Source organism: Artemia sp. Qi Xiang Cuo, chromosome 7 (genome assembly GCF_049724085.1).
Source record: "Artemia sp. Qi Xiang Cuo chromosome 7, ASM4972408v1, whole genome shotgun sequence".
NCBI lineage: Eukaryota > Metazoa > Arthropoda > Branchiopoda > Anostraca > Artemiidae > Artemia > Artemia sp. Qi Xiang Cuo.
Genome location: NC_142800.1, coordinates 10,251,332 through 10,270,610, shown reverse-complemented (window position 1 = coordinate 10,270,610; position 19,279 = coordinate 10,251,332). Strand labels below are relative to the sequence as shown.

At 36.2% G+C, this 19,279-nt stretch overlaps 1 pseudogene; it reads right to left on the bottom strand.

Moving 5' to 3' along the window:
- Window positions 1-1,697: 1,697 nt before the first annotated feature.
- On the bottom strand, window positions 1,698-14,308 carry LOC148949928 (uncharacterized; annotated as a pseudogene).
- Between the last annotated feature and the right edge of the window lie 4,971 nt (window positions 14,309-19,279).

Here is a 19,279-nt window from a genome sequence, read left to right as displayed (position 1 = left end):
GCAATTTAATGTCTTTTCATGCATACAGTTTTTTCAAAGATATTTGATTATTGGAGCAATGCGATTTTTTTTCCCCAAAATTAAGGCTCTTAACGAATTTTCTCAGACTTCTGACCTATCTAAATCGTTTTTTAGACCAAAATATATCAGGATGCCAATTTTCCCGAAAAAATGTGGAGTTGTTTTCGATAAAAATACACACATAAATACACAATTATTACTCAATTGCAAAAATAGTATAAACTCTTTTGACAACCATTATGAGCACAGTCTGCTTTGATTTAGTTAAACTTCTCCCTCAATAATACCTAAAATGTCCAAGTTCATACCCTTAACCCTAGTGATAACAATAGTAAGAACAGTAGCAGTGGTACCAGTAGCATTAGCAGTATGCACACACGTATTACTTATTGGTCTCTTCAATATCACTCTCATCATGCCCTTGAAAATCCAATTAATAGCCTAATTCGTCTCTTTGATACTGCTGATGCGCCCTCTTAACAACCTGTTTGTACCTATTGTTTCTAGTTTAGTTCAACTTCCCCCTCAACATTTCCTGAAATTTTCACCTTATTACCCTTAGCCTTATTATTAGTCAAAGTGAAAATAGTAGTAGCGTGCATAATTTGCCGTTTTGTCAATTGGTCATTTCCTAAATGTTCTGACTGAATACCCTAAGTCATTACTTTAAAACACTCTTTTGAGAACCTACGAGCACAGACTGTGGTTTGATTTAATTCAACTTTCCGTCAATACTCCCTAAAGTTTTGGCCTTCATACTTTTAGCCTTATTAGTAATAGGAGTCATTATAGTTGTAGCAGGAGTAATAGCAGCAGTTGTAATATTTGCAGAAGTAGAAGTATACACAAATTGACTTTTCATCAGTTGTAAACCCCCCTCATCATGCCAGGGAAGTTTCAACTTAATAAATTATAGCCGTTGTCTGGATACTGCGATATGACCTTTGGACAACCAATATGATCCTAGAATACTTTGATTTAGTTCAAACTGTCCCCCAAAATTTTCTGAAATTTTCACCTTAATAAGTCCTTGTAGCAGTCAAAATACAAATATTAGTAATAGAAGTAGCAGCAGTGGTGGGAGTAATAGTGGTAGTAGTAGGGTGTACATACAAGTTCCAACTAAATACTTTAAGTCACTCCAAATATACGCGCTTTTGACAACCCACATGCACATAGTGTGTTTGGATTTTAAGATCAGTTACTTATTGATAGTGATTTGTGGGAGTTTTACACTGAGAAGATTGTTTGACTCTATTTCCGCTTATTTTTGGCTTAAAAGAGCTCTTTACTTTTCTTTCAGAAACTTGTTTTGTGGAAAATATTTTTTAATTTTATTTGTGAAAAGGTCACTACAACTATTAATTTCAGATCGAGTGAACCCTTTGGACGTTTCTACCACAAGTCCCATGCAAAGTACCTCAGTGAAAAAACAATGTGCTTACGTCACTCTTTACTAAGGCAGCGCTGTGCGCTGCCTATGATTTCTGTCTTGGTAGAACTGTTTTTTGCGTCAGTTACTTCAGATTTGTTTTCTTTTATCCCTCTTCTACTTTTATTGTCAATTAGTGACAAATGCTTCCAATTACACTAAGTACTTTTAATGGAAATTTTCTATTTCGGCATGCAAAATGTATCATGAGCAAACATGAAAACTCCACCATATTGACCTTTAAGCACTAATGCAAGCACAAAATGTTCATATAAATAATAATATATCAATTGATATCGTGTGTCAATTCTGTAATATCAATTATGACATCATAAACAGATTTGAAACTACAGAGGGTTTCGATCCATCCTTCGCTGACAGTAGCGTTGGGCAAGAACACTCCATTGTAAAGCGCTATTGCATCTGGTTCTTCATATGGACATTGAAGCAAACGGTTAAAATATGTTGTCAGAAGAAATACGATTTGTAATTCTGAATAGCTGTTAACCACTTTTCTGTCAAATGTGATACTGATATTACATAAGTCTTCGAGTCATCTCTTTCCAATAAGACAAACATTTCCCTACATTTTCGGCCATAGAGATTTACCACCAGCTACGACTGGCATTGAAACCAGTGCATCAATATAGTTATGACTGACTTTACAGTGTTTGCGCCAATATAATATCGCACAAACAAATAGCTGAATTTTTCTGGGAAATGAATCAAAGATGCTTAATTCATTTCTGTTTAAGTTTACAACTTTATTGAAAAGTTTTGTCGGTCTTTTACTCAGAACTCTCAAATTTCTTTTAAATTAGGAACACTTCCGCCCTTGTCTTCGTTCAAGTGCATTAACATTTCCTTGATTTCTTCCCCACTCTTACTTTTACAATAATTTCTGCACATTTCCTACCCTTTCCCATCATTGATATAGTAGGTTAATCATGACTCAAGATGATTGCTGCAAAACCCCTAAGTATATCAAACGCTGCCAATAACGAACATGGCCCTTCCTTATTTTCAAATAGTGGTAAATACAAGAACTCATGCTTGATAGCAATCCAAAGGACCCAAGGAGGGAGCCACTAATGTCGAGTAGCAGTCACAAACCACTGGGGAAGTACCTCACCCCCTTTTGAATGAACCAAGAAAAGATGGTCAGTTTTATCAATAATATTTTTAAGGAGGAAAGTTTCAACGGGAATTGTTTTCCAATAAGTTGTCCTGCTTCTCTTCAACTACAGTAGATCTTATCTGTAACTAATAAAGCAAATGAATAAACAAGCAAATGAACAAAAAAAGAAGCAATGAATACGAAGAGTTAGAATAAGAAACAGAGAGAGCAAAAAGGCTAAAAATAAAAAAGGAATACCAATGTATATATTTTACTCTTTCTAAGGAGACATTGATTGCCAATAGCTTATAAACAGAACAAAAAATCTGATTATCAAAATACTGATATAAAATACAAAAAATATAAAAAAAATGCTGAGTTGTTTTTCTTACTCTACCAAGAGAGGTCCACTTCAACCGTAACCACACAATATATGAATAAGCAGTCTGACCATATAAGCATAGGCTACTGCAAGACCCCTGACATAAAACAAATATCCGGGGATAATTCCTCTATGGACTTGTCAAAAATAAAACTGAAACAGTTGGAACACATTCGTGTGTCCTAAAATATTATTTCTCTTTTATTTTGACCATTTCAGTATGAAAAGTAACGATCCCTAAGGATTGGTCCGCAAGTGTAGGTAGAGTGTTTTAACATGCTGCTTCGCATTTTCAATCTCTCCCTCCACAGAAATATTTCCAAACCAAAAACATTGGTCTTTCAATAATAATAATAAGAATTTATTTTCGCCGTTTAAACATGCTTGAATGTATGCAGAGTACTACAGAAAATGAATGAAAAAATTTGAAAACTACAAAATAACCCCCCTTTTGGAAAAGGACGATTATAAATAGCTCACTGACAACTACTGAAAACTACAAAATAATATTTCTGAAGAAAAGGACGATAATAAATAGCTCACAATACTCATATTTGCTCATCTCCTAACATCTGTTTTATTATTGATTCAATTTTTTGTTTTATGTTAATACCATAGCATTTGTTTTGTTGTGGTAATTCTGACGTAATTATGCTAGCTTTTGTGCTATTTTAGCCAATAGATCATATACTATTCTATTCCACAAAAAGATAATGAATAGCTCATAATAGCTCGATAATAAAAAGCTCATAAACTCTCATAATAAATAGCTGAGTATTAAGGGTACGGTGACAGTAGTAGAAACCCTTGTTATCCGAGACGAAGTCCATATTTGGGAGACTATTGAACTCCACCCAGAACTACAAGAGAAGGTGTTTGACTTACTTTACCGATAGGTGTTAAAATTCTGTCGATAGACATATTACAGACTTGTCACATAATTGGAATTACAGACTTGACTTGGAATTTGTCACATAATTCTTGCATGCATGAGGATATCCCGATAAATTCAAATGAAAATAATTATTCAAATTTCCAAAGAGAGAAAGGGTTAAAACTTTAATCACTTACTAACAAAAGGTAAATCTGAGGAAATGGTGACTCCCTCAAGAAATACATTTTTTTTAATTGGGTCGGATGAAATTGATTCTACATTTCTATAGAAAATTTCCATTAAGTGAGTTTAACGCGAAAATTTTAAATTTATGCGTGTAGTCGCTATAATACACAGGTATCAAGTGAGGAGTGTAGCTAATATAACATATTGGTTAGCATTGGGAATATACATAAAGTCAGAATTAATAAACTCGCATGCATTTTAGGCACTGATACGACAGTCATTAGTCATCCATACCCCTGCCACCAAGGACCCCAACCTCCGAGGGCTTCAATACCCCTCCCTCGACTTCGTAGCCCCTCCCCCAATTTATTAAGACTTTTTTGAAGATCATTTATTTTACTTTTAGTTTTTGTATTTTTAAAATATAATCTTTTTTTCCTTTTTTTACATGTCTTTGAATGGCATGAAATATGCTTAAAAAAACACAGTTAATATTTTCGAAATACAAAATGACAATGATATAGATATTTTAGTCGTGATTTTTACTATTAGAAAAATAATATTTCTAGTAACACTTCTTTTTTTTAATTGATTTTTTTTGTGTGGTTGTATCGATGGTACTCTATGATTGCTTGTCAACACTACGTGGCTGTCACAGTGGTAATATTTGCGACACTACTCGGCTGTCCCAGTTGTACTGTATGGCTGGTTATCGACACCACCGTTTTAGTTTAGAGTTTCAGTTTAGAATTTTAGCTTAGAGTTTTGATTTAGACTATTAGTTTAGAGTATTACTTTAGAGTTTTAGTTTAGATTTTGTTTTAGCTTAGAGTTTTTGTTTAGAGTATTAGTTTAGGATTTGAGTTTAGAGTTTTAGTTAGTTTAGTTTAGTTAGTGTTTAGAATTTAGTTTAGAATTTCAGCGTAGAGTTTTAGTTTAGAATTTTAGTTTAGAGTTTTAGTTTAGTTTTAGTTCAGAGTTTTAGTTTGGAGTTTTAGTTTAGAGTTTTAGTTGAGAGTTCTAGTTTAGTTTTAGTTAAGTTTTAGTTTAGTTTTAGTTTAGAGTTTTAGTTTAAACTTTTAGTTTAGCTTTTAAAGTCATTTTTTTCATTTAAGCTTTAATGAAAATAAGAATACATTTAAAATTTAATTTCCGTCGTTGTAACATTGCAAAAATGAAAAAATATGCTAACAAAACATTTAATTGCTGAGACTTCTAGAAATTATTAATCATAACATATTAAATGGGTAGCCTACAGTTGATTTTTATTAGTTTCTTCCAGTTACCTGGATTATTACAGTGATTTTACTTCTATTTTTTGTTTATACCTTGAAGAATTGAAGCCCCCTGATAAAATATATGTTTTTCAATATAACAAAAATGACAAATATAATTTGGATATAAGAACCTTATAGGCCTTCAAGGCATAATTTGCAACCCTTGTCCAAACGGGTGTTTGTTTATCTCAGTGAATTTCTTTCTTGGTTTGTATATCTGAATCTATGTATTTGTATGTGTTTCTCACTCTCTTTGCCTGTGTGTGTCTGGGTGGGTGTTTGTTTATCCCAGCGTCTTTCTTTCTTGTTTTGTATGTCTGAATCTTAGTATTTGTATATGTCTCTCACTCTTTTTGCTTGTGTGTTTGGGCGTGTGTTTGCTTGTCCCACTGCCTGTCTTTCTCGGTTTGTATGTCTGAATCTATGCATTTGTATGTGTCTCTCACACAATTTTTCTGTTTGTCAGGGTTAGTGTTTGCAAGTCCCAGCGTTTGTCTTTGATGGTTTGTATATCAGAAATGTTTGTCTTTCTCGGTTTGCTTGTTTGAATCTATGTGTTTATATGTGTCTCTCACTCTTTTTGCTTGTGTGTCTGGGCGGCTGTTTGCATATCCCACTGTCTGTCTTTGCTGGTTTGTATGTCTAAAGTGTCTGTCTTTGTTTGTGTGCCTGAATCTATTTGTTAGTATTTGTCTCTCACTCTCTTTGACTGTGTGTCTGGGCGGGTGTTAGCTTATTCCAACGCATGTCTTACACGATTTGAATGTTTGAATCTATGTATTTGTATGTGTTTCTCACTCTCTTTGTCTGTTTGTGTCTGGGAAGGTGTTTGCTTATCCCAGCGCCTGTCTTTCTCGGTTTTTATGTCTAAATCTTTGTATTTGTATGTGTTTCTCACTCTTTTTGCTTGTGTGTTTGGGTGGATGTTTGCTTGTCCCACTGTCTGTCTTTCTTAGTTTGTTTGTCAAAATCTATGTATTTGGTTGTTTCTTTCACGCCTTTTGCTTGTATGTTTGGCCAGGAGTTCGTTTCTCCCACTGTCTGTCTTTCTTTGTTTGTACGTCTGAATCTATATATTTGTATGTGTTTCACACTCTATTTGCTTGTGTGTTTGGGTTGGTGTTTGCAATTTCCAGGGTTTGTCTTTGTTCGTTAATATGTCTAAAGTACCTGTCTTTCTCTGTTTGTGTGTCTGAATCTATTTGATTGTACTTGTCTCTCACTCTCTTTGACTGTGTGTCTGGGCAGGTGTTTACTTATTCCAGTGCATGTCTTTTTCGGTTTGTATGTCTGACTCTATGTATATGAATGTGTTTCACACTCTCTTTGTCTGTTTATCTGGGTTGGTGTTTGCAGGTCCCAGTGTTTGTGTGTCTGAAGTGTCTGTTTTTCTCGGTTTGTATGTGTGAATCTATGTGTTTGTATGTGACTCTTACTTTTCTTGCTTGTGCGTCTGGGCGGGTGTTTGCTTATTCCAGTGCAAGTATTTGTTGGTTTGTGTGTCTGAATCTACGTATATGTATGTGCTTCTCACTATCTTTGCCAGATTGTGTCTGGACAGGTGTTTGCTTATCCCAGATCCTGTATTTCTCGGTTTGTATGTCTGAATCTGTGTATTTGTTTGTGTCTCTCACTCTTTTTGCTTATGTGTTTGGGCGGGTGATTGCTTGTCCCACTGCCTGTCTTACACAGTTTATATGTCTGAATTTATGTATTTGTATGTGTTTCACACTCTCTTTGTCTTTTTGTCAGGGTTGGTGTTTGTAAGTCCAAGTGTTTGTCTTTGTTGGTCTTTTTGTCTGAATTGGCTGTCTTTTTCGGTTTTTATGTGTGAATCTATGTAGTTGTATGTGTCTTTCACTCTTTTTGCTTGTGTGTCTGGGTGGGTGTTTGCTTGTCCCACTGCCTGTCTGTCTCGGTGTGTATATCTGAATCTGTGTGTTTGTATATGTTTGACATTCTCTTTGTCTGTTTGTCTGGGTTGGTGTTTACAATTTCAAGTGTTTGTCCTTGAGGGTTTGTATATCTGAAGGTCTTTCTCGGTTTGTATGTCTGAATCTATGTATTTGTATATGTTTCACACTCTCTTTGTCTGTTTGTCTGGGTTGGTTATTGCAAGTCCCAGTGTTTTTCTTCGTTGATTTGTATGTCTGAAGTCTCTGTCTTTCTCGGTTTCTATGTGTGAATCTATGTATTTGTATGTGTTTCTCACTGTTTTTGCTTGTGTGTCTTGGCAGGTGTTTGCTTATTCCAGTGCATGTCTTTCTCGGTTTGTGTGTCTGAATATACGTATTTGTATGTGTTTCTCACTCTCTTTGTCTGTTTGTCTGGGTTGGTGTTTGCTTATCCCCGTGCCTGTCTTTCTCGGTTTGTATGTCTGAATCTATGTATTTGTATGTGTCTCTCACTCTTTTTGGTTGTGTGTTTGGGCGGGTGTTTGCTTGTTCCATTGCCTGTTTTTCTCAGTTTGTATGTCTGAATCCATGTATTTGTGTTTGACATTCTCTTTGTCTGTTTGTCCGGGTTGGTGTTTGCAAGTCCCAGTGTTTTCTTTGATGGTTTTTATATCTAAAGTGTCTGTCTTTCTCGGTTTGTATGTCTGAATCTATGCATTTGTATGTGTTTCACACTCTCTTTGTCTGTTTGTCTGGGTTAGTGTCTGCAAATCCCAGTGTTTATCTTCGTTGGTTTGTGTGTCTGAAGTGTATATCTTTCTTGGTTTTTATGTCTGAATCTTTGTATTTTTATATGTCTCTCACTCTTTTTGCTTGTGTGGTTGGGCGTGTGTTTGCTTGTCTCATTGCCTTTCTCTATCGGTTTGTATGTCTGAATCTATGTATTTTTAAGTGTCTCTCACTCTTTTTGTCTGTTTGATAGAGTTGGTGCTTGTATATCTAACTGTCTGTCTTTGTTGGTTTGTATGTCTAAAGTGCCTGTCTTTCTCTGTTTGTATGTCTGAATCTATCTATTTGTGCTTGTCTCTCACTCTCTTTGACTGTGTGTCTGGGCAGGCGTTTGCTTATTTCAGTGCCTGTCTTTCTTGGTTTTTATGTCTGAATCTATGAACAGAATGGGAGGCCTAGTAGCCCCACAGTTTTTGTACCTCTTAATGTATTAATCAGTTTTGCTATGTCAATTTGTTGCGCCAGTAAGAAGAATGTCAAACCTGATCGATTTGTTGCATGAAATTAAATTAACTGAAAGTAAAGAGCAACATTAAAACTTAAAACGGACATAAATTATTCCGTATATAAAAGGGGCGGTCTCCTCAACACCTCGCTCTTTACGTTAAAAATGTTGGGGATCCTTCTGTGTCTCAGGCACGCAAAAAAAAGTATTAAAAAAGGGGGGGCAGAAATTTTTTTTCTGGGGGCTCTTTGGAGGGCCTTCTGTGTCTCAAGCGCGTAAAAAAAGTGTAAAAAATCGGGGGGGGGGGGGAATTGGGGGGGGGGGTCCTTGGGAGCTGGGGACTAGTCCTTGGGAATTGGTAAGGGTAGGGGACCTTACAACACTGTTCAAATGGAACTTGTGTATTAAAACGATCACAGAGTTTCACCTCAAATCATCTTCAAAAATGTCTCAAACTGTTTCACCCCAAAAAAATCCCTAAAACGCCAAAAATTTGTTTTCGCCCAAATAATCCCCTAAAAGTAATTTCTGCGTTTTCCTTTTGTTTTGGCATCCTCTTGTGATGTCACTTTTCAAATTCCCAAGAAAATATTTCCCGCGTAAAATAAATTCAATCTGTCTTTATCTCGTTTAAAGTTCTGAAAATATATCTAAGGTGTTTCTAGTTACACTATTATAGCTTCAATAGAATATTAATTTATCTCTGACACTAAAGACCAGAGAAGCCATATTGTTTCTTAATTCTCCTCGTGTACATTAGAATTCCCCGTCAATTGTGCAATCAATTTCCCAGAAATTTAGTCTGATCATGTCCCCTTCATAGACCTTAATGCATATTCAGTATAAGCAAAATCTCAAGGCTGAATTGCGATGTAAGAGAAACCTGACGTAAGTCCATTGACCTAAAAAGAGATACGTCATCCTGTCTCGTTAGTGGATCAATGCACATAGAATTCACCGTCGATTATGTAATCAATTTCCCTGAAATCTAGTCTGATTTTCGTAGATCAATAACATTGTACCGTTAGTATTCAGTGCGCATGCGCATTTTCCCCACAGTATTTCTAAGTTTCCTGATTGACCTTGAATGAGGTGTCAGTGACCCTGTCCTGTTAGACTCGATTATAGATGGCAGCAGTGGTGCCCTGTCTGTGTGTAACTACCCATTAATACTAATATGTCATTCTTCATCCGCAAAATGCACCCGAGCCATCTCAAACTTTGTCTCCTTATAGTCTTTGAAAGCGGGGTAAAATCACATTTTACGTAGAGCATACTGTTTGAGAATGGAGGATTTGTGCAATCCTGGGCCCATCCTGGTCACAACATGATTTTCAACACTTGGCGATACTCTTCTATTAACAAGAGTTGAAATCCTGCACAGGCAATCTCAAGCCTATTACTTCTGACTCAATATATATTCATGCCTACAAATATTATCCTACTACGGGAGGGCAGCCCATAGTAGATAAATTAGCTAGGAAGATCTTTTTAAGTCCGAAAACACCCAGCAAAACAGACAAACCCCAGAAGATTTATCCATTAATCAGAATCACGTGCATTGTCCATAGATCTGGATCTTATGCCCTGCCATAGTTGTCCTCCTCAGGGCAAGGGTTGTAAGTTCTGCCCTTATGGCATATAAAATTTCTATAGAAATTGTTGTCGTAGAAACTTCAAAAAGAGCTCATTCCATTGGAAATTGAGAGGACTAGTGCTGTTTTTAATAGTCAAAAGTGATCAGAGGACAAATGCGCCCCCTAGTATGTCCGTCATATCCCCAAGCACCTCCAATCAAAATTTTGATATAGCCATTTTGTTCAACAGGGTTGAAAGGTCCAGAAACTGTTTTGAGGATGACACCCCCCCCCATCGCTCAGGGCAAAGATTGTTAGTTATTCCCTGGGGGCATATAAGATCTCTATAGAAAGCGTGGTCATATAAACTTCAAAGGTTGCTCATTGGATTGGTAATCAGAAGCTCTAATGCCCTTTTTAAAGTCTAAGTGATCAGAAGGCAGCTCTCCCGCTACCACACACACACACGACGTATTGTCCTGAAATGGATCTAAAAAAAATGAATTGACAGTTTATTCAATACAGTCCCAATATCATATAACAAGGCCTTTGAGGCAGAAACAAAACCCCCAGAGCCTGGGAGCAAGGGTTGTAAGTTGTAACCAGGGGTATCAAAGGTTTTTATGGAAGGGATGGTTGTATAAGCCATAGAGGGGGCTCTTTTGGTTGAACATTGGAAGTTTTAGTTCCTTTTAAGAGTCATAAGTTATGGAATGAATCTAGCCCCCCCCCCCCACTCCAACTTTACCTTTTAGCCAAATGAGTATGAGTAAAATGGTAAGATAGTAAAGAATAATCCAAAGAACACATAAAAATGCCTCTAGGGCTAATATAACCCCCAGTGCCCTGGCGATAGGGGTGTAAGTCATACCCTGGGGGCATATATGACTCTCATAGAATGGGTAGTCACATAAACTTCAGATGGGGGGTATTTGATTTGAAATTGGAAGTTATAGTGCCATTTTTAAGAGTTAAAAGTGATTTGAGATTAACCAAACCCCATCCCCTCCCCCCATTATCATCATCCCAAAAGACATCCAGTAAAAATTTGGAGGTAAAAAATTTGTTCATTGTAGTTGAAGGGTCCAGAAATTAAAAGACATTCCCTCCCCCACAGCTCTCAGGGCTAGGGTGTTAGGTTACACCCCGGGGGCATATAGAGTTTTTATTGAAAGGGTTGTCCTATATACTTCGGAAGGGACTCATTGGATTGGTAATCAAGGTTTCTAAGTCACATTTTAAAACACAAAGTGATTAGAGGGCTACTACCAAAAACACATTGTGAATCCCGGAATACATCAAATAAAAAATTTTTGACATTAGTTTTATTTAAAATAGTCCAAAGATCATATAACAAGGCTTTGGGTTTGGTACAAACCACCAGAGCCAGGGGTTGAGGACTATAAGCTATACCACGGTATATTTAAGGTTTTTATGGAATAAATGGTTATTTAACTTTAGAAGAAGTTCATTTGATGGATAATTGGAAACTTCTAGTTCCTTTTTAACAGTCAGAAGTGATGGAGGGCATTTTTTGTCCCCCCCCCCTCCCCTACCTGACAACCCTTCTTTTCACCAACCGCATCTGATTGAAATTTTGGGATAGTTATTTTGTTCAAAATAGTTCAAATAGCATATAATAATTCCTCTAGGGTTGACACCCCCCAGCACCCTGGGGATAGGATTGCAAAGTATGCCGTAAGAACATATAAGGTTTTTTACAGAATGGGTGGTAATATAAATAGTTTTCACTGTTTTACTTTAAAAAATAAAAAATAATCAAAACTTTAAGGAATAAATATCAGTATATGTAAATTAAGCTGACAAAACATAGTCATCTGTTTTTTTGCTTTTTTTTCAGTAAAGCGTGAATTATTTTCTGGTCTGGAGAAGGAATCGGGGTTATCATCCCTACTCATATTAATTTGTACTTGTTTTGAGTTTGACTTGGCTATTATTGTAATGTCTGTTCATTTTTACTCTGCTTATTTTTGGCCTAAGAGAGCTCTTTACTTTTCTTTGAAGAACGTGTTTTGTGGAAAAAGTATTTTAATTAATACCATATAAGATAATGCCTTCGCTAAAGCTCTTCTATCAACAGAATCGAACACTTTCTCATAATCTATAGAACTGAGGACCAAAGGTGTTTAATAACTCAGGCACTTCTCAATTATTAATCTAAGAGTTATAATTCGGTCAACACATCCTCTACCTTTTTTGAAACCACACTGCTTTTCTCTTATAACTTCGGCTACAGCCTCTCTGTGTCTAAGAAGTATCATATTACCAAGTAATTGGCGACCTAAGGAGACCAGACTAATGCCTCAATAATTACCACACTCACTTTTATTACCTTTTTTACACAGTAACTTAATTATGGTTTTCCTAAAATGCTAGGTACTTCTCCTTTTTCAAAACATCATATTCATAATCTTCAGTAACTTATTTCTAACCTTACAGCCACCATATTTAATAAACTCATTTACCAGACTATCGGTACCTGGAGCCTGATTATTTTGTAATCCCTTTGGTATTGTCTTTGGACTATTTTTTACTATCTTACAATTTTAATCTGATTTGTTTGGCTAAAAGGGGTAGTTGGAGGGAGGGGGGCTAGCTTCCCTCCATCACTTATGACTCTTAAATGGAACTAAAACTTCCAATGTTCAACCAAAAGAGCCTCGTCGATGGTTTATATAACCATCCCTTCCATAAAAACCTTTAATGCCCCTGGGTTATAACTTACAACCCTTTCTCCCAGGCTCTGGGGGTTTGTTTCTACCTCAAAGGCCTTGTTATATGATATTTGGACTATATTGAATAAAATATCTACTCAATTTTTTTTTACATCCATTTCAGGAAAATACGTCATGTGTGTGTGGGAGGGGGTAGTTGCCCTCTGATCACTTAGACTTTATGAAAAGGCACTAGAGCTTCTAATTACCAATCCAATGAACCACCTTTGAAGTTTATATGACCACGCATTCTATAGAAATCCTATATGCCCCTAGGGCATAAATAACAATATTTGCCCTGAGCGCTTGGGGGGGGGATGGTCATCCTAAAAGACGTAATTTTCTGTCCCTTCAAACCCAGTTGAACAAAATGGCTATGTCAAAATTTTGATTGGAAGGGTTTAGGGAAATGGTGGACATGGTAGGAGGCGGGGCATTTGTCCTCTGATCACTTTTGACTATTAAAAAAGAGCGCTAGTAGTCTCAATTTCCAATCAAATGAGCTTTTTTTATAGTTTCTACGACAACACTTTCTATAGAAATCTTATATGCCATAAGGGCATAACTTAAAACTCTTTCCCTAAGGGCTACATCATATGACATTGCCAAAACGGCTATATCAAAATTTTCATTGAAGTGTTTGGGCAAAAGATGGGCAGGGGGAGGCATTCACCCTCTGATCACTTTTGACTATTAAAAAGAGCACTAGCCCTCTCAATTTTTAATCGAATAAGTCCTTTTTTAAGTTTCTACAAAAATACTTTCAATAAAAATCTTATATACCCCAAGGGTATAACTTACTCCCTAAGGGCTGTGGGGGGGTGTCATCCTTAGAAACATAATTTCAGGACCTTTCGAACTACGTTGAACGAAATGGTTATAACAAAATTTTGATTGGATGTATTTGGGGAAATGATGGGTGTAGGAGTTGGGTTAGATGTACTAGCCCTCCTAATTTCCAATTGATTGAGCCCTTTTTGAAGTTTTTACGCCAACACTTTCTATAAAACCATATATGCCCTCAGGGAATAACTTGCATCCCTTGCTCTGAGGGCAGCGCAGGGGGTTGTTATCCTCAACGACATAATATCCGGATTTTTCAACTACGTCTAACAAAATGGCTACATCGAAATTTTGATTGGATGTGTTTGGGAAAATTATGGGCGTAAAAGGGGGGTTAGAAGCCCTCCAACCACTTTTGACTATTAAAAGAGCACTAGCCCTTTCAATTTTCAATCAAACGAGGCCTTTTTTAAATTTCTACGACAACTCCTAGGATACGAAGTGCCCTGGTCTAAACACACACACACAAAAACAAACAATAATAATATATTGTGCCAACAGCAGTATTGTGCTGCCTATGGTAAGAAAACTTCCTAATTATTTTTTTCCACTTTGTTATATAAAACTCTCACAAGTTTAGCAGTTTTAACTTCTTTTTGAGTTAAAATTCTCCGTGGGGCCTCCCCCAGGCCAATTAACGTGTCCCGAGGTGGCGATAGGGGAACGTCCTAGAGATATGTAGAGTACCTCAACAGGAGACACGGACCAAGGGGCCTTCTTTTCCTGGGGATCCATTATAGAGACTAAGGCACCCTTGCCCAGGGCCGTAAATGCAGGTGGGGAAGGAAGAAGGCCCCTCAAATGTTTACTCGGTGGGAGCTATCGGTGTGTGGATACGTTTGGTGGGTACAAAGCTCCTCCCAGTCATGGGTTAAACTGCATTGTACCTCAGAACACCATTGTTGGAGGATCCTCTATAGGAGGACAACTATGGCAGGGCATAAGATCCAGATCTATAGACAATGACCTTTGCAAAGTGTTACCTCGACCATTCCAGGGTACCTGCAGTACTGGGCACCTTCCAGTTAACTCTATACTCACTTGAGGAGTGGCACCCATGAGGAAACTATAGCACAGTAAACGACACGGCACAAGCACGGGATTCTGATTAATGGATAAATCTTCTTTACTTCGTCTATTTTGGTAAGTGTTATTGGACTTAAAATCTCTTCTAGCTAATTTATCTACTATAGGCTGCCTCCCCGTAGTAAGATAATATTTGTAGGCGGGTGTCTGTGCTTGAGATTGTCTGTGCAGGATTTTAACTCTTGCTGATAGAAGAGTATCGTCAAGTGTTGAAAACCATGTTGTGACCAGGATGGGCCCAAGATTGCACAAAGCCTCCTTTTTCAAACCGTATGCTGTACATAAAATGTGATTTTATCCAGCTTTCTAAGGATAAAGAATGACATGTTGCCGAAGATTGTTCTTTTTGGCCAACCATCAAGGGATAAACGGAGATCAGGTCGTCCACGGTTTTGGTGGGAGGATGTCATAAAGAAAGATTTAAGCGAAATGGGAACTTCCTGGGAGGATCTAAAGAGGGAGGCTTTGAATAGATTGGAATGGAGAAAGAGCGTGTTGAGCTGTATTATCCTCAGGTGGCTTGGTGCTGGGGTGAGTTGTTAGTATTAGTAGTAATAATAAAAATAGGTTTATCGCCAGAAAAAAGGACTAATAAGGGCAAGACTTGCATAAGAATGAATCAATGAACATACTATTATCTACATAATAACTAAAAACTCTGCAAATTTACAAGCTTTTAAATTCTTTTGAAAGTGTCAAGAAGTGCATTTACTCTTAACCTAGTAAGATTAATTTAAAAAAAATTATTTCAATTGAAAGTAAGTAGTAACATCAAAACTTAAAACGAAGAGAAACTATACTGCATTTGAGGGAGAATGCCCCTTCCTCAACACTCGCAATTCATACTGAAGTTTCAAAAGTTTTTTTCAAAATACTTATCATTCAAATTCTGTGGCCTTTTTCTTTAGCAGTATTCCTAAAAAAAATGAGAAAAGGTGTAACTTTTAGCGTACAGAGCAAGTTGTTAGTATTAGTAGTAATAAAAAATGGCTTAATGACAGAAAAAAAGACTAATAAGGGCGAGACTTAAATGAGAGTGAATTAATGAACTTACTATTATCTACAAAACTACTAAAACTTTACAAATTTACAAGCTTCTGAATTCTTTTAAAAGCATCAAGAAATATACTTGCTATTAACCTAGTAAGATTAAATTTAAAAAATGAAATATTCAATTGAAAGCAAGTAGTAGCATTAAAACTTAGAACAAACAGAAAGTATACCGAATTCAACAGCCTTTTTGTCTAGCAGTATATCTATAAAAACAAAATGACAAAAGCTCAAACTTTTAACGTAAAGAACGAGAGTTGAATAAAAATGTATCAGCGCTGCTGATGATACGCAAAGTGCCAACTCTTAGCCGATTGATGTAAATAAGAAGGATGCTATTAAAAACGATTAATGAAACAGGAGAAGGGCTAATATGGGATAATAAATTTGTAGTGTCTGTTCTTTTTAGATTTAGTTTTTATTTTTCAGTCTGTGTTTTACAATAACAACTGAGTTTTTGAAATCCAGGGTCGAATTTAAAAATGGCATTGGATTTTCTCATCGCACCCACAGTGCTGAAGGATAGGGTTGGGGGTAGAAATAAGAGTGGGTGAGTCCAGACAGATCTTAAAACAAATCTAAGAAAAGTTTTTATTCAAAATCTCCCTCTTTAATCTTGAAAAAAAGCAAGAAACTTCCAGTAAAAAAGATATATTGTTGTAAGCAAAATTACCACCACTCCTGACCTGTGAAGTTAGGTTGAGACTAAAGGAAAACTCCAATATTACTTCATATTAGAGTTCAGGGGCGTGAATTCGCAATGATATACCGTTAAAACCAAAAGTTGGCCAATAGCAAAAAAAGTGTTTACACCCTCTCTGACCTCACTTAGGTTGGAAATTTAGCACTAAATCATACAGCTTTTCAATTCTAATATTCTTTTCGGCGTCTCCAGACTTGAATTAAACAACCCTTCAATCCTCCAAATACTGTATAAATTAACAGTCTGATTATTTATTCCTATCTGTCCTAGGTAGGGTGAAAATGGGGTACTAAGTAAAAAAATTTTTTACTTACGCTGTCAGTTTTGGTCCTCCCGGACTTAAGCTAATAGAAACTGACCAATTGATCTAAAAAGATCGTATAAATTCTAATTTAAGATTCATACCTCCACCCTCTTTTCCCTGAAAAAGGGTAGTTCTGCAGGGGCAATTTCGGCTGATTTTGGATTTGTTGTTAAGCGATTTTTCTGAACGTTTTGGAGACAAAAATATTTCCGTTGCTCAAATCCCGGGTGAAAACCGTAATTTAACTGGACTAAAAATATTTGAGAGATAAAACTTTTCTGAACTTTATCTCTGTTGCAATCACTCTGTTCTAGTAGCTGATGTCATACTTTGACTATTTTTATCTTGCTAGGCTCATAGTATAAATATAATTGCATACATTCGTTAGGATTCAAAAGCTAGTTAATTTGCGAAGTGTTTAGTTGTCTCCTGGATAATAGTAAGTTCTTTCATTGGTTCTTATATACGTAATTATCCCTTCTATTATCCCTTATTAGCCCTTTTCCTGTTTCATTAATCGTTTTCTAATAGCATCCTTCTTACTTACATCAATCGGCTAAGCGTTGCCACTATGCACATCATCAGCAGCGTTGATACCCGTTTATTCAAATCTCGTTCTTTACGCTAAAAATTTGACCTTTTGTAATTTTTTTTTTTTTAATAGAAATACTGCTGAACAAAAAGGCCGCTTAATTTGAATGAGAAGTATTTTTAAACAACTTTGAGACTTCTGTGTGAGTAGTGAGGATTGAGGAAGGGGCAGTTCCCATCATATATGGTTTAATTTCTGTTTGTTTTAAGTTTTAATGCTACTACTTGCTTTCAGTTGAAATTTGTTTTAATTTAATCTTACTAAGTTAATATTAAATATATATCTTGATGCTTTTAAAAGAATTCAAAAGCTTGTAAATTTGCAAAGTTTTTAGTAGTTTTGTAGATAATAGTAATTTCATTAATTCAGTCTTAAATAAGTCTGGCCCTATTAGTCCGTTTTTCTGCCAATAAGAGTAGAAGGGGAGGTGCTACTCCGGTACGAACACCGTGCTGCCACCTATAACTTTTTTACATAATTCATGGATGGTTATGTGTGTCGATCGATTTATTTGATGTTTTTCATGGATGTTTAATGGTTTTTGTCAGTGAGAATTTGAAAAAACATGAACTTTGTCACATTTATGTCTGTTTTTATGGATTTTGTCAATGAGAATTTGAAAAAACAGGAACTTTCTCACTTTTATGTCTGTTTTCATGGATGGTTATGTGTGTTGGTCAATTTATTTGATGTTTTTATGGTCTTTGTCAGTGAGAATGGAAAAACAGAAACTTTCTCACTCCCTTCTTGTTGTTGTTCGATGCAGATGTTATGAGTTCCCGGGAAACAGCTAGATCACGTGTTTCCTTCTCAGCCAATTAGAGGACTTTGTTTACATAACAATTTGACCTTGAGATTTCGTATATAACGGGCATGCAATGTGATTCATTTATTGGAAAGTATTGTGACACAATGGATAGAACAATTAACATAATTGATGCTCTAGTATATTTAAGTACCCCCCAACAAACCTAACTATCATACAATCTTTATACTCAATGTAAAACGTAAATATATTCCTTTACCCTCAACCCCCCCCCCTCCAACAAACCTAACCACCATACAATCTTTATACTCAATGTAAAACGTAAATATATTCCTTTACCCTCAACCCCCCCCTCCAACAAACCTAACCACCATACAATCTTTATACTCAATGTAAAACGTAAATATATTCCTTTACCCTCAAACCCCCCCCCTCCAACAAACCTAACCACCATACAATCTTTATACACAATGTAAAACGTAAATATATTCCTTTACCCTCAAACCCCCCCCCCCAACAAACCTAACCACCATACAATCTTTATACTCAATGCAAAACGTAAATATATTCCTTTACCCTCAAACCCCCCCCCCACAACAAACCATACAATCTTTATACTCAATGCAAAACGTAAATATATTCTTTTACACTCAAAACCTAATCAACTTCTGTCTATCTCTTAGCTATTAACCCGCTATGTTTTCACATAAGCTCTTCGCGCAAGGTTATAATTACTTTGTCACCCCTCTTCCGGTTTTGCTTCCGATAGCAGTCAAGCCAAAGGGTTTTGTTTTGATTGTCAAATTAAAACAGTTTTAAGTAATAATACGTGATGCACTATTTTGTAAAAGTGAAATGAATTATAAAAAAAATAATTTCTAAAAATATATTTATGACTTTATTTAAAAGGGGGAAGGCAATACATCGATTCGAACTTCTTTTTTGTAAATTAAATTATGTGAAGGGCGGGGGGCAACACATCGATTATTACAGCTTCGCTTTAAAGTAAATTAAGTAAAAGGTGGAGGGCAATACATCGCTTCTAACAGCTTCGTTGTAAAGTAAATTACGTAAAAGGGAGGAGGGCAATGCCTTCAATTCTACCGCCATCATTGTAAAGTAAAATAAAACTATTTCTTCGCATTAAAAGTAAGGGGGGATTCGGTGTGTAGACATGTACACCCATTGACAAGAAAACTAATGTG